The following is a 16,018-nucleotide window of genomic DNA, read 5'->3' as shown; positions in this document are numbered from 1 at the left end:
TGAAGCAGGGCAAAGGAGAATAGAGTTTTGCCAAGAGAACGCACTGGTCATAGCAAACACTCTCTTCCAACAACACAAAAGAAGACTCTACACAATGACATCACGAGATGGCCAATACCAAGATCAGATTGATTATATTCTTTTCAGCCAAAGATGGAGAAGCTCTATACAGTCAGCAACAACAAGACTGGAAGCTGACTTTGGCTCAGATCATGAACTCTGTATTGCCAAATTCAGACTTAAATTGAAGAAAGTAGGGAAAACCACTGGCTTCCATGGTGGCTCATATAGTAAAGCATCTGCCTGCAATGCGGGAGACCCAGGTTCAATCCCTGGGTTGGGAAGATCCCCTGGAGAAGGAAATGGCAACCCACTCCAGTACTCTTGCCTAAAAAATTCCATGAACAGAGGAGCCTGGTGGGCTACAGTCCATGGGGTCACAAAGAGTCGGACACGACTGAGTGACTTCACACTCACTCACACTCACACTAGGGAAAACCACTAGCCCGTTCAGGTATGACCTAAATCAAATCCCTTACGATTATATAGTAGAAGTGAGAAATATATTCAAGGGATTAGATCTGATAGACAGAGTGCCTGAAGAACTATGGACGGAGGTTCATAACATTGTACAGGAGGCAGGGATCAAAATCACCCCCAAGAAAAAGAAATGCAAAAAAGCAAAATGGTTGTCTGAGGAGGCCTTACAAATAGCTGTGAAAAGAAGAGAAGCGAAAAGCAAAGGAGAAAAGGAAAGATAAAGCCATTGGAATGCAGAGTTCCAAAGAATAGCAAGGAGAGATAAGAAAGCCTTCCTCAGTGATCAGTGCAAAGAAATAGAGGAAAACAATAGAACTGGAAAGACTAGAGATCTTTTCAGGAAAATTAGAGATACCAAGGGAATACTTTATGCAAAGACGGGCTCAATAAGGGACAGAAATGGTATGGACCTACCAGAAGCAGAAGATATTAAGAAGAGGTGGCAGGAATACACAGAACTATACAAAAAAGATCTTCACGATCCAGATAGTTATGATGGTGTGATCACTCACCTAGAGCTAGACATCCTGGAATTCGAAGTCAAGTGGGCCTTAGGAAGCATCACTGCGAACAAAGCTAGTGGAGGTGATGGAATTCCAGTTGAGCTATTTCAAATCCTAAAAGATGATGCTGTGAAAGTGCTGCACTCAATATGCCAGCAAATTTGAAATACTCAACAGTGGCCACAGGACTGGAAAAGATCAGTTTTTCATTCTATTCCCAAAAGGAAATGCCAAAGAATGCTCAAACTATCACACAATTGCACTCATCTCACATGCTATCAACATAATGCTCAAAATTCTCCAAGCCAGGTTTCAACAGCATGTGAACTGTGAACTTCCAGATGTTTAAGCTGGGTTTAGAAAAGGCAGAGGAACCAGAGATCAAATTGCCAACATCCGCTGGATCATCGAAAAAGTGAAAAACATCTACTTCCGCTTTATTGACTATGCCAAAGTCTTTGACTGTGTGGATCACAACAAACTGGCAAATTCTGAAAGAGATGGGAATACCAGACCACCTCACCTGCCTCTTGAGAAACCTTGTACAAAGGTCAGGAATCAACAGGGAGAACTGGACATTGAAAAACAGACTGGTTCCAAATTGGGAAAGGAGTATGTCAAGGCTGTATACTGTCACCCTGCTTATTTAACTTATATGCAGAGTACACCATGAGAAATGCTGGGCTGGATGAAGCACAAGCTGGAATCAAGATTGCCGGGAGAAATATCAATAACCTCAGATATGCAGATGACACCACACTTATGGCAGAAAGCAAAGAAGAACTAAAGAGCCTCTTGATGAAAGTGAAAGAGGAGCGTAAAAAAGTTGGCTTAAAACTCAATATTCAGAAAACTAAGATCATGGCCTCTGGTCCCATCATTTCATGGCAAATAGATGGGGAAACAGTGGAAACAGTGACAGATTTTATTTTTTGGGTTCCGAAATCACTGCAGATGGTGACTGCAGCCATGAAATTAAAAGATGCTTGCTCCTTGAAAGAAAAGTTATGACCAACCTGACAGCATATGAAAAAGCAGAGACATTACTTTGCCAACAAAGGTCCTTCTAGTCAAAGCTATGGTTTTTCTAGTAGTCACGTATGGATATGAGAATTGGACTATAAAGAAAGCTGAGGGCCGAAGAATTGATACTTTTGAGCTGTGATGTTGGAGAAGACTCTTGAGAGTCCCTTGGACTGCAAAGAGATCAAACCAGTCAAATCTAAAGGAAATCAGTCCTGAATATTCTTTGGAAGGACTGATGCTGAAGCTCAAACTCCAATACTTTAGCCACCTGATTCGAAGAACTGACTCATCTGAAAAGACCCTGATGCTGAGAAAGATTGAAGGCAGGAGGAGAAGAGGACGACAGAGGGTAAGGTGGTTTGATGACATCACTGACTCAATGGACATGAGTTTGAGTAAGCTCTGGGAGTTGGTGATGGATAGGGAGGCCTGGCGTGCTGCGGTCTATGGGGTCGCAAATAGTCAGACATGACTGCGCAACTGAACTGAACTGATGACAAGGCTGTATATTGTCACCCTGTTTATCTAATTTCTATGCAGAGTACATCATGAGAAATTCTGAGCTGGATGAGTCACATGCAGGAATCAAGATTGCCACGAGAAATATCAACAACCTCAGGTATGCAGATGATACCACTCTTGTGGCCGAAAGTGAAGAGGAACCAAAGAGCCTCTTGATGAGGGTGAAAGAGGAGAACGAAAAAGCTGGCTTAAAACTCAACATTTAAAAAACTAAGATCATGGCTTGGGTCCCATCACATCATGGCAAATACGAGAAGAAAAAGAAGTGACAGATTTAGTTTCCTTGGCTGCAGTATGGTGACTGCAGCCATAAAATTAAAAACGCTTACTCCTTGGAGGGAAAGCTATGGCAAACCTATACAGCATATTAATAAAACAGAAACATTACTTGTTGACAAAGGTCCATATAGTAAAACTATGGTTTTTCCAGTAGACATATACAGATATGAAAGTTGGACTATAAAGAAGGCTGAGGGTCAAAGAATTGATGTTTTTGAATTGTGATGCTGGAGAAGGTTCTTGAGAGTTCCTTGGACAGTAACGAGATCAAACCTAAAGGAAATCAACTCTGACTATTCATGGGAAGGACTGATACTGAAGATGAAGCTCCAATACCTTGGCCACCTTATGTGAAGTCAACTTCTTGTAAAAGACCCTGATGCTGGGAAAGAGTGAAGGCAAAAGGAGAAGGGGACGGCAGAGGAATAGATGGTTAGAAGGCATCACTGACTCAATAGACATGAATCTAGCAAAATCCAGGAGATAGAGGACGACAGAGGAGCCTGATGTGCTCAAAAAGAGTTGGAAAGGACTTAACAACTGAACAACAATGAAACATATATATTTGAGTACATATAAATGTTAATGTTATTTTTGACTTTACAGAAATAAGTCATATGTAACAACATTTTAAGGCAATGTATCTTAGACATCTTTCTCTGTAAATAAAAGTAGATCTATCTTAATATTATTATTTTTTATAATGCTACAGTTTCCATTGTATGGCTGTAGCAGTTATTTATCCAAACTTTCTAAGACATACATTTCTTTTCCACATGTTAGAATTTCTGAAATCAGGGTGGGGCTTATATTTTACAAATCCATGACGCTACTCACAGCACATGGGCAGCAATTGTGTCCTGGTTGTTTCTGCCGAGTTGTTTTTGTGAGTTTAGTTATAATTGTTCAAACGGTCATCACTCTAATGCAGTTACATGCATTGTTGATGCTATAGATGCTGAGTTTAATTGCTGCTTAAAATGGGAAAAGATGGCACTAATATTTTTTCATTAAAAAATTTATTGTTTATACAGAAAGACAAAGACACAGAGCAACAGGGCACAAATTTGATATTTAGTGAATATTTGTCATTCAGGAAATAAGTATAATTTCATTTTGTTTTATTCAAAGGGATGATCTCAAATCCTGTATGAGATGGAAGAAAAGTACTGATAAATAATGAAGATATGTTTCACTTTATTATGAAGATGTATGCAAGAGGATTGCCTAGCAGCAGCCAGGCAATGCAAGTGAGAGCTGGAAAACATGCCAAACTACTCAAAATTGATAAAACATACTTCAAAGCAATGGGGGGCTGGCATGCTCAGTTCATACATCTCACAGGATCATTATTAAGGCATTGTGTCATAGTTTAATTGACAGCAATTTTTCTTTCTTGCTACCCCATAAAATAATAATGATTGTTTTTTACCATCAACAATGGCTAAGATTAGATAAACTACAGTATTTCATTGAATAGTTGGTATTGTGCTGAAGACTATATTTCCTACATACTTTTCTAATTGAATTTTAAAAAATACTTTGTTTTTTAGAACACTTCAGACTTAACAGTAAATAAAAAACATATTACAAAAAGTTCTCATATATCTCACACCCAGTTTCCCTTATTATTAATATTTTACTCTAGTATGGTACATTTGCTAGAATTAATGATTCAGTATTAATATATTATTATTAACTAAGGTTCATGGCCTGTTCAGATTCCTTTAGCTTTTACCTAATGTTTTTTCTGTTCCAAGATTCCACCCAGAATACCACAGTACCTTACGATGTACTGTGGTACATTTTACTATTTTATTTTTAAATATTCTATTTTATTCTTTAAAAAAATTTTTTTAAATTTATTTAGCTGCTCTGGGTCTTAGTTGGTGGCATATAAGATCTTTAGTTGCAGCATGTGGGATCCAGTTCCCAGACCAGGGATGGAAAACCATGCCCCCAGGCCCCACCCTCCCCAGCACCCACCCTCCCCCCATTTTCAAGAAAATGGACTGTAGCTCCCCACTCCTTACTGCACCTAGTGACTTCCTTTAAAGTCAACATTGAAAGGTGAGAGGATAGGGAAGAGCGGGGAGTTACGGTCCATCTTCTTGACAATGGGATATCTACATACATGTTTTGAAATTATTCTGCATGGGAGATTTGTCTCTTTTCTCCTATTTGTCTACTTATCCAGTCATTTACTTATATCACCATAGACTCACTTATTTGATACTGAGTTATGGTTCAATACTATTTTATTTGTTTTGTTGCTTAAAATGTTCTAGATGTAATCATTGAGAGCTCCTTTAGTTGCCTCCTGTGGCCCTTTGACATACCCCTCATCACTGTAGGTTTTTTTTATTTTTATTTTTTAAAGCACTTACTTACTTATTGGCATTTAACTGAATTCTTATAATTCTATGAGGTAGATATTACCACCTCCTTAGTTATAGAGGAAAAAATTGAGGCTTAAAGAGATTGGGTAGTTTGCCCAAGGTCACATAGGAAGCAAATGACAGGATTTGAATTTTGCTCTGTTTGAAAGTTTTAATGACTTTTAATATATTATGTTGATACTTTAAATGGTAATAAGTTATATATCCTTTTAAGAAAAAGAATTCTGCCATCATAATTAAGTAGATGTGTGCATTACTATCTTTATTTTGGACTAAGAGAGGAGAAATATATCTACTTAAAGTCAAATACCTCTGCAGAAGGAAATGGCAACGCACTCCAGTATTCTTGCCTGGAAAATCCCATGGATAGAGAGCCTGGTGGGTTACAGTTCATAGGGTTGCAAAGAGTCAGACACAACTAAGTGACTGAGCACAAAGTCAAGTACTTAACTTTTGGAATCCCATAAGCCTGTGAGTGTCTACTCAGACTGTCAGAGTTCCAATTATCTCTGGCTCAGAGATTGCCCACCCTCCTGTGCGAGCTGATTTGCTCTTCTATGTGGAGGTTATCCAGGTGGCGCTAGTGGTAAAGAACCCGCTTGCCAATGCAAGTTAGACATAAGAGGTGCGGGTTCGATCCTCGGGTCAGGAAGATCCCCTGGAGGAGGGCACGGCAACCCACTCCAGTATTCTTGCCTGGAGAATCCCATGGACAGAGGAGCCTGGCGGGCTACAGTCCACAGTGTCACACGGAGTTGGACACAATTGAAGCAACTTAGCATGCAAGTACACAGAGGTTATAGCTCTTGTAGTAGAGTATATTAGGCTGTAATGTTGTTGCATGTTCTTAAAGGAATTTATTCCTTTCATTCATTTGACAAGGTTTTATGAGAGTTTCTGTTCTGGTGGAGCTTATACTCCAATGTTGTTTTTGCTGTTTAGTCATTAAGTGGTGTCCGACTCTCGTGATCCCATAGGCTGTAGCCTGCCAGGCTCCTCCGTTCATGGGATTTCCCTGGCAAGAATACTGGAGTGGATTGCCATTTCCTTCTCCAGCGAATCCTCCTGACCCAGGGATTGAACCTGTGTCTCCAGCTTGGCAGGCAAATTCTTTACCACTGAGCCACCTAGGAAGCCCTATACTCTAACAGGAGGAGACAAAATCAACAATTATGTAAGCAAATGAACTTGATATTTTTAGAGGGTAACAGCTGCTAGCTGAAAGCCAGTCTAACCAGAACTGCAGTGACTGAGGGGTATATGGGAGGGAATGAGGTCAGAGAGGTAGGTCTGTGGCCCTTGGAAAGCAGCATGGATGTTATTCTCATTTTAATAGTTGGCTTAAGAAGCGTTCAGGCAAGGAAGCTCCATGGTCTGCCTGTCTACCCACAGATCTTCCTCACATCACTCTCCCTGGTCCCTCCTCTCTGGTCACATTGGTCTGGCTCTTCCTGAGATACCTCAAACTCTTTCCTGCCTTTGGGTCTTTAGAAGAAAGAAACAAAAACTACTATTCCTCTACATTACGATGTGACTCCCTCCTTCACATTATTTAGGTTTCTGTTTAAAACCATCTCTTTGGATATTCTACCTTAGAGAGCTTCATTCCCACCCCTACCAACATGTCTTCTCTCCAATCCTCAGGCTGCTTACATCTTTCTTTTTATTTTTCTTCAAAGCATTTATTGCTATCTGAATTTATTTCTTGCTAACATTCTGTCAGCCCCACTAGAAAGTAAGTACCACATGAGGACACGGAGTTTGTTCCGTACATCATTACTTCATACCCAGTGCCTAGAAAATTGTCTAGAGCATAATAGGTAATTTTACTATTTAGTATCTATTACTGGGGAACATATTACCCTAAATTTCAGTGGCTTAAAAGAGCAAGCATTTATTATCTCAGTTTCTGTGGATCAGGAATTCAGGACAGGCTAAACTGGGTGGTTGTGCTCAGGGTCTTTTAGGGGCTAAAGTTATCTGAAGTTTGGACTGAGTCCAGAAAGACTGGCTTCCCAAGTCTTTCATGTGGTTTTTGGCCAGTGGCTTCAGTTCCTTGGTTCCTCCATAAAATTGCTCTCAACATATCAGGGAAAACCAGTATATCCTTTTGTGACCTAGTATCCAAAGTTGCACACCATTATTTCTGCTTAATTCTATTTTTCAAAATAGGTCAGTTCAGTTCAGTCACTCAGTCATGTCTGATTCTTTGCAACCCCATGGACTGCAGCACGCCAGGCTTCCCTGTCCATCACCAACTCCTGGAACCTACTCAAGTCCTTTGAGTCAGTGATGCCATCCAACCATCTCATAATCTGTCATCCCCTTCTCCTCCCACCTTCAATCTTTCTCAGCATCAGAGTCTTTTCAAATGAGTCAGTTCTTTGCATCAGGTGGCCAAAGTATTGGAGTTTCAGCTTCAGCATCAGTCCTTCCAAAAAATATTCAGGACTGATTTCCTTTAGGATGGACTGGTTTGATCTCCTTGCTGTCCAAGGGACTCTCAAGTGTCTTCTCCAACACCACAGTTCAAAAGCATCGATTCTTCGGTGCTCAGTTTTCTTTGTAGTCCAATTCTCACATCCACATGTGACTACTGGAAAAACCATAGCTTTGACTAGATGGACATTTGTTGGCAAAGTAATGTCTCAGCTTTTTAATATGCTGTCTAGGTTGGTCATAGATTTTCTTCCAAGGAGCAAGCGTCTTTTAATTTCATGGCTGCAGTCACCATCTGCAGTGAATATGGAGCCCAAAAAAATAAAGTCTGTCACTGTTTCCACTGTTTCCCCATCTATTTGCCATGAAGTGATGGGACCGGATGCCATGATCTTAGTTTTCCGAATGCTGAGTTTTAAGCCTACTTTTTCACTCTCCTCTTTCAATTTCATCAAGAGGCTCTTTAGTTCTTCTTCACTTTCTATAGCAAAGCTGGTGCTATAGTTACACCAGCTCTAACTGTGAAGATTTTAAATGCCTCTGTGTTCTCTAATTTGTGATCTCAACTCTTAAAAACTCTGAGCTCAGTGTATTATAGGAATCTCTAAATTGCTTGAAGATAATACCACAGACATACAAAATAATACACTCAAAAATATGTACCATAGATTTGAAGTTTCTTCCAATGATAGTAGAGTAGTCCATCTTTTCAATAACAGAAGTACGTTGTTATGATGTGGAATTTATTTAAAATTTTTCTTTCAAATATTTTTAGGGCAAGAAATAACAAATTTATAAATACAGGGGAGTCATAAGTGTATTTATCCTTTTGCAGATTTTATAAAACAAGTTGGTTTTTTTTTTAGTTTTCCAGAAACTTGAATAAGTATATCTTAAGACTCAGAGCTTAGTATATAATTATCAAGCAACTGATTTTTTTTAACTGAATCTAGATTTGTGTGTGATACATGATTTCCTATCATATCAATTATATAAGAACTATATTAATATAGCATTATTTTAGTTTATTTATATTCTAAATAAAATAAACTACATATAAACAATGTAGATTTTCCTTTACATGGTTTTGAAATATTCTGCTTCCTTGGTAGCTCAGCTGGTAAAGAATCCTCCTGCAGTGTGGAGGACCCGGGTTCGATCCCTGAGTTGGGAAGATCCCCTGGAGAAGGGAAAGGCTACCCACTCCAGTATTCTGGCCTGGAGAATTCCATGTACTGTATAGTCCATGGTGTTGCAAAGAGTTGGACACGACTGAGTGACTTTCACTCATTCCTTATTATGCAAAGAATAAATGAAGTTCTATAGTCTGTAGATCAGGTATGAATTTTACATAGTAATTCTCAGTATACTGATTAAAAATGAACATTGTTTAGATTTTGTTGCACATTTCATTTAATTTTACTGCCACGTGAACTGATTGAACTCTACATGAGAAAATATATCATTTTAATTTTTTGCTTCACATTTGATTGCTTTCTTCAAAATCTCATAAGCCTTTTAACAATTTTCCCTCTTTTTAAAAATTTTTTCTTTCCGCAAATGTTTTTTTCTCTCATAAAAAAGAAAAAAATATTACTGTATTAATCCCATCAGCAATTTTATGACTAATGTTTCCTTCATTATTTCAAAGATGTGGGTCTGTGCCACATAAAAAAACAAACTATAAAGCCTGAAAATACTTGAACAGAGTTTCCTGTTTAGAGAAAAAAGCAAGCTGCACCACAGCATTAATCTCACACATATTTAATAACATACACTATCATCATGCTACATAGTAATTTAGACATATGGGTAATGAGCAAGTGGCATAAATAACTATACTTATAATTACTGAAGGCAAAGCAGACATTTTGGGGGTCATTTGGGAATAAGGGAAGTGTGAACTTAGTTTGAACAGAAATTTCAGTTGATATTTGATTATTAACTGACAAGAATCCATATAGGATTCTAAACTTTATGGTTGGGGCATATCCCTAGGATAGACTTCAGAATTTTGCATTTAGGGCAAGACAGTCTCCTCTCTCAGGGAAAACTGCCCTTTCCAAAGTGGAACAAAACTTGAAAAGGATGGTTCAGACATAAAACCGGACAATAAAAGTAGGAAGAGAGGTTTGAGCTTGAGAAAACTGATTGGTCCTTGCAGTAGCAAAGAAGAGGAGGGAGGCAGAGAAAGGGAATCTTGAGAAAGGTAAACATTGCCTTTTGTAGCTAAATCCTTCCCCATTTCTCCCTGACTTCTGGGGCTGATCTCAAAATGCAAATAGACCCAGAAATGTAACCCTGGATATCTTCTCCAAGTAGCCTGAAATTTTACTAATTAGACATTTTTAAACATTTAGATTCACCTAACTTTCTTTTTTCTCCTAGTTTTATTGATATATAATTGACACACAGCACTGTGTACATTTAACAGCACTGTGTATGTTTATGGTGTGTAGCACAATGATTTGACTTATATACATCATAAAGTGGTTATCACAGAAAATCTGGTGAATATCTACCATCTCATATAGATACAAAATAAAAAGAAAATTTTTTCCTTGTGATGAGAACTCTTAGGATTTACTCCCTCAACAGCTTTCATATATAATATAGAGCAGTGTTATTATATTTATCATGTTGTACATTACTTCCCTAGTATGTATTTATCTTATAACTGGAAGTTTGTACATTTTGATCACCTTCATCTAAGGTGGTCACCTAACTTTCACATTGAGTCCACCATATATTGAGTTTGCACAATCTATCTTATTTAATCCTAAACTTGTTTGCAAGATGAATATTATATCAAATTTAAAGATGAGGATAAAGACCTGGAAAGGTATGAAATGCCCCCAGCATCACACAGGCAACTTAGTTTCCTGATTACTTCTTGTCTAGTCTCCTTTTACTGCTTCCTAAGAGGGACAGAGGACAAGAAAGGGAGGCTGTATCAGCAGGGCTGCTGGGATGGAAGGGTGGAGGGCATGAGTCACACTGCAAATATCTCAGGTTTGTATGTTTATTAAGAAGTCTTTCAGACATATGGCAGAACAGTGTGCTGCCTTAACGAAATCCTTATCATAGGACAATTTTCTGATAGACGGAAGCAAATCGTCATGAGAAGTGCTGTTCTTAATTCCAACAAAAGACTGTTTAGGCTATTGGCTGCTTTAACTACTTTGAAACATAACATTTTAAAGGATGCTTTAAATAGCATACTTTCCTTTCCTTTCCTTAAGATTAAACTTGAATTTACTTGGGGGAATGGATATTTTCATCAAAGCGAGGAGTGACCCTGAAATCTCTGGGCATATAACCAGAGAAAACTATAATTCAAAAAGATACATGCACTCCAATGTTCATTGCTGCGCCGTTTACAATGGAAGCAACCTAAATATCCATTAACAGAGGAATGGATAAAGAAAATGTGGCATATACATGCAATGGAATATTACTCAACTATTAAAAAGAACGGAAAATGTCATTTGTGGCAATATGGAGGGACCGAGAGGTTGTCATACTGAGTGAAAGTAAGTCAGACAGAGAAAGACAAATATCTATGGTATCACTTACATTCAAAACTTTTAAAAGAGGGAGTACAAATGAGCTTATTTACAAAACAGAAGTAGAGTCATGGATGTAGAAAACAAATTTATGGTTTCCAGGGGATAAGGAGGGGTATGGATAAATTGGGAGACTGGGACTGACACATACACGCTACTATACATAAAACAGATAACTAACAAGAACCTGTGGTATAGCATAAGGAATCCTACTCAATACTCCGCAATGACACAAATGGGAAAAGAATCTAAAAAAGAGTGGATCTACATATAACTAATGCACTTGGCCATACATCTGAAACTAACACAACATTGTAAATCAACTATACTTGTATAAACATTTTAAAAATTAACAAAGAAAAAGAAAGAAAGAAGTAATTTTGATGGTAGAGATCTCTGGCTGCTGGAGGGGAATAGGATTGTGACTGGGGGGGCACTTTTGGCAGCCAGAGCATAATCTGCAGTTTGTAGGGAGTATCTTTGAAGGGAGGAATGGGAAGTCCAGGTGTGTAGGCAAATGTAATATAAAGAGCATCACAAGTAAGGAGGAGAAAGGCACCAAGGGAAAAAGGAGAGTACCAATTCATACACAACCTTACCTAGACTCACTGCTGAAAGGTGTTAAAGGCACAGCTGTCCTTGAGCTGTCCCCCTTCATTTTCCATGCCAGTGCCCTGGGAGGGCAGTTCCCTACTTCTTGTCCCCTAGAAGAGCCAGACTGACACGTACGTAGAGTAGGCTGTGACATGGTATGAGGACAGACCCTGACCAAGAGAATGTCTCCTTAAATGCCTGAAATTTCCCTAACTCAGAGGAACATGGATTAGCAGGCAGAGTTTTTATTGCAACAGTTACCTGGCTATGCATGATCGGCATTCCCACAGATTCTCCTGGATGCTTGTGGCATACTTCCTCACAAATTCCACTATGGCAACGGTGAGCTCAAAAAGGAGGGGTGGGTAATTTCTATTCTGGAGTCAGGTAGTCAATATTGAGTGTGGAGGGACGGGGCTGTTTCACTAGTTCAGGTATTAAAAGAGGAAAGAAGGAATTTAAGGATAGATCAAGGGGTTTCTGTTCTGGGAATAAAGTCATTCTGATGAGTCAGTCGGGGTGACTGAGGCAAGAGGACCGAATGTGGACGGTCTTGGGTAAGGAATGAAACCTACCTGAGCCTCTATTCTTACCTACCTGAATCTCATCTCTGTTTTCTCGTTTGTGAAAGGAGAATGTGGGCCACGATGAGCTTGGGTGACTCTTCTCCAAGTATTATTTTAGAGAATTATAAAACTACTTGTTTTAGAGTTTAATGTTTGTCATAGCCATGGTTTGATGCAGAGACTTGTCAGGAACACAGTCCTCAATTTGAACTTTTCCCAAAGGAAATTACAATCTCCTTTATTCCTACATGCTTTATAAAAACATTTTCAAGAATGCATTTAGAGAAAAATCTGTGATTGGGGTAGATGTTTAAGGCCAGACAGCTTAATTACAAATCCAGCTCCATTATTTACTGTGTTAACTCTCGACAAGGTTTTTCATCTCTCGGTGATTCCATTTCCTCATCTATAAAATGAGCAGTTTTATACAAGAACAAGGTAACAGTTATCCTTGAATAATTAAACAAAAGCACTCAGAACAGTGTCTGGCAAGTGGTAGGATTTAAAAAATATTTGTGGGGAGCACAGACGTCACTTAAGAATGGTATGTTCAATCAAAGCTTTTTGGAGGCATGAACATTTAACTTTGAAGGAAGGATGGGATTTCAATGATGGGAAGGCAACCCTGATGAGCATGGAGAAATAAAAGGTTACCACTGGGGAAAGAGAAAAGCACATTTTGGTGGGATCACAGGGCATATGGGAAAAATGGAAGGAAAGGTTTTATGGAATCTAAGTGCAATGTCCTTCAACAGCCAAATTAAGAAATACGGACAGTTTTAGTAGGTGACACAGTCAAAATGCTTGTGAGTAGGGAAATGTCAAGATCAAAACAAGATCGATGGTTTATTTGCCTTCTTTGCATTTCCTCAGTTTAAACATTTTCTTTCTAATGTAAAAACTATGCTACTCTGTTAAATTGCATCATCAGTACATTTAACTTCCGAGAATTAAACTCCAGAAGTTCTGGAGAGAAAGGAAAACGTAAACAATGTGGGTGCTGGCAGCCCTTTTCTCTCTAGGAGCTGATGCAATGGATTCAATCAAACCTGAAGTAGAATGCAACCAGAGATTGTCACACCAAGTGAAGCCAGTCAGAAAGAGAAAGACAAACTCCATATATCACTTACATGTGGAATCTAAAATGACACAAATGAGCCTATATGTGAAAACAGAAACCAGGTCTTCCCTGGGGGCTCAGATGGTAACGAATCCACCTGCAATGCAGGAGACCTGGGTTTAATCCCTGGGTCAGGAAGACCCCCAGGAGAAGGGAATGGCAACCCACTCCAGTATTCTTGCCCAGGGAAATCCCATGGGTGGAGGAGCCTGGCAGGTTATGGTTCATGGGGTCACAAAGAGTTGGACACAACTGAGCAACTGAACAGGCATGCATGCAAGGTATAATACACATTTCTCTGTGTATATAATCCTGTACAGTAATACGTACATATTAATGATGTGCTACTTGTAAGTAGTCATAAAGTAAACGTTTCATGTGTTTCACCTCTTAGAGCACTTAAGACTATTAATGACGATTATAAACTGTAGGCTTTTCCAGTTTCATCATCTTAAGATGGAGTCTAGCAATCACCCTGTTTGTTACAGTTCTTCTGTTAAATCTTGAATTTCTTCCTCCAGGATGATGGACGCACCCATTCACCTGACACCAAAATGGCATCTACTTGATTGAAGAATCCTTAAAATCCATGGCACGTTATTTTCACAGGTTTTGGCATTATACATTAGGTGCAATTTTTATAATTTTCAAGGATGAATTTTAAGAGATTTTTGTGCTGACTGTAGTACCAAACTCCTGAATTAAGATGAGATTTGTGAATTTCCAGATTAAGACAAGATTATTTTGATCTATAGTTAGTGGGAACCTTTTTTTTTTTAAGAAAGGAAACAGATCTCTAGGTTACAAAGAGTTACTCGAGTGGGCCCTTCAGTCATGCAAATATAGGTAGTATTGAGACACTCCTGAGCATTTTTTTCATCCTACCCGCCCCTCCCTGAGGCCCAGGTGCACAAAGCTGATATCTAGAGGGAAAGCAGATTATTTGCATAAAGTGGCTGGGAGCTTCCAGGAGGGAGGAGACAGAGGCTCCCTGCTGCTGAACCTCTCTGCTCAGAGTCTACTTTCTGGTGGACTAAGTGCTCCTCCCCCCACATCCCACCAAGGCAGGACTGGAAACCTAGGGTCTGGAGGAAGTCAACAATAGCAGCAACAAATCTCCAATTTCTTTGAGCAAGGGTTCTTTGGGTTGATGACCCGGGCTCTGACAGAATTCCAAGATTTTTCTTTTGGAGAAGCGTCAGCCTCATTCCCTAAGGCTGTTGGATTTCTCCATTTTGAAACCTATAGGAGGTAAGTGAGGAAAAAGGGCAGTGATGAGCACAAGCTAAGTGGGAGGAGGACTGTTCTTTGTGTGTATGTTCGACTCTTTGGGACCCCATGGACAGTAGGCCACCAGGCTCCTCTGTCCATAGAATTTTCCATGCAAGAATACTGGAGTGGGTTGCCATTTCCTCTTCCCAAGGCTCTTCCCCACCCAGGGATCGAAGCCATGTCTCCTGTGTCTCCTGCATTGCAGGCAGATTCTTTATCCAATGCTGTGCCACCTGGGAAGGTTGTTCTCCTTTTGATGAGTAATTTTGGGGTCTGGGGGCTGGGCAAAGACCTAAGATACAGAAAGAGAAAGGTCTTGGATTTCACATTTGGGTGTTTTGAACAACCGTGACAGCTGACACTCTGAGTTTATGGAGTGTTTCATACTGCTTACATAGAAAACTCATTTGTTCATTTTACAGTTATCGATTACATTACTTTTGTATGCCAGACAATGATCTAGGCTTTGGGAACAATGCAGCCAACAAAACAAACAAAAATTGTTGCCCTCAGGAAGCTTCCTGTCTAGGTTGGGGTTCAGGGGGTGGGGGGTGGGAAGAGGCAGAAACCCTACAAAATAGTATCTTAGATGATACTGAAACCTAAGGATAATAAGGATAAAAATGGGGGGGGGCGGTTATGTGTATAGATAGGTGGTTATTGTTGAGGGAGGTTTCACAGACAATGTAAATTTGACTAAGGATCTGAAAAGGAGGTGCGTGGTTAGTCAGGGAGTGTTTTAGGCACAGAGAGTGATCCAGATAGCTGAGGAGGGACAGTGACTGGAGTCTTTGAGAAACGGGCTGGAGAGAGAGAAAGTGGGAGGTGAGTTCCTTGTGAGCTTTATAGACCATTTTAGGTCCACTGCAAGGCTTTTTAGCTTTTAATCTGAATGAGACTGAAAGAAAAATTAGAAAAACACAGAAAAAAGCAAAGAAGTGAATGAAACAGATGGATTTGACATGGAGAGCCAATGGCTTCTTTGATCATGCTGAAAGTGAAAGTCACTCAGTCGTGTCTGACTCTTTGTGACCCCATGAACTATACAATCCAGGGAATTCTCCAGGCTAGAATACTGGAGTGGGTAGCCTTTCCCTTCTCCAGGGGATCTTCCCAACCCCAGGGATCGAACCCAGGTCTCCCACATTGCAGGCAGATTCTTTACCAGCTGAGCCACAAGGGAAGCCCAAGC

Source organism: Odocoileus virginianus, chromosome 10 (genome assembly GCF_023699985.2).
Source record: "Odocoileus virginianus isolate 20LAN1187 ecotype Illinois chromosome 10, Ovbor_1.2, whole genome shotgun sequence".
Lineage (NCBI taxonomy): Eukaryota > Metazoa > Chordata > Mammalia > Artiodactyla > Cervidae > Odocoileus > Odocoileus virginianus.
The sequence above is the reverse complement of the archived record's forward strand: the minus strand, read 5'-3'. Positions refer to the sequence as shown.